A 741-nucleotide genomic window follows, 5' to 3' on the forward strand; every position below is an offset into this window, starting at 1 on the left:
CCGCCAGTGGAAGAACCACGTAGTCAAGTAAAGATTGGAAGATTGTATAAAGTGAAATATAATGAGCTAGCTCATCATAAAAGGTTGCCTGCCAAACTAAGAATTTACGAAACTCTGATCCTGTCAAAAGAGATGAGAGAGTCTCTGGTTACAGCTTTGCTAGACCAGGAGATTTGCTTAGCTCAGTTGGCCAACACTTTTTTTGACAATGTTTACTCATTGAAAGAACAACCTAGGATAAACTTCACAGATGTAGACTTGTTGCTCGGTACTACTGACTACAACCGACCACTCTATATCTCTGTTAATACCAATACCGTACTTTTTGCCTCTACATGAACTGCCCTTACATGCATTATAAGTTTCAGGTGGTGGAACGAGAAGACTCGCAAGGTACGCTTTTACAGTTTTCAGTGTTATCTTTCTTGTACGTGTTATCTTTCTGTTTTCAGTGTTATCTTTCTTGTACGTTCATACTGTACTTTCATACTTGCAAAACTTGCATGCTAAACAAGATGCCACCCTACATGAAAACTAAAACTATCAGGATAGCCACAAAACCAAAACTAAAACTAAAACTAAAATCAACCAAGATAAAATTCACTTCCACAACATTCAAAATATAAAACAACTCAAAATTTAATCACAAACATCACAAAAACTACAACTACAACTAAATTAAGACGTCTCTATCGGATGATCAGGAATCCCTCGGAGGAGGTAACCTACGGTTGCTAACGA

Source organism: Phalaenopsis equestris, unplaced genomic scaffold (assembly GCF_001263595.1).
Source record: "Phalaenopsis equestris unplaced genomic scaffold, ASM126359v1 Scaffold222459, whole genome shotgun sequence".
In the NCBI taxonomy this organism is placed as follows: domain Eukaryota; kingdom Viridiplantae; phylum Streptophyta; class Magnoliopsida; order Asparagales; family Orchidaceae; genus Phalaenopsis; species Phalaenopsis equestris.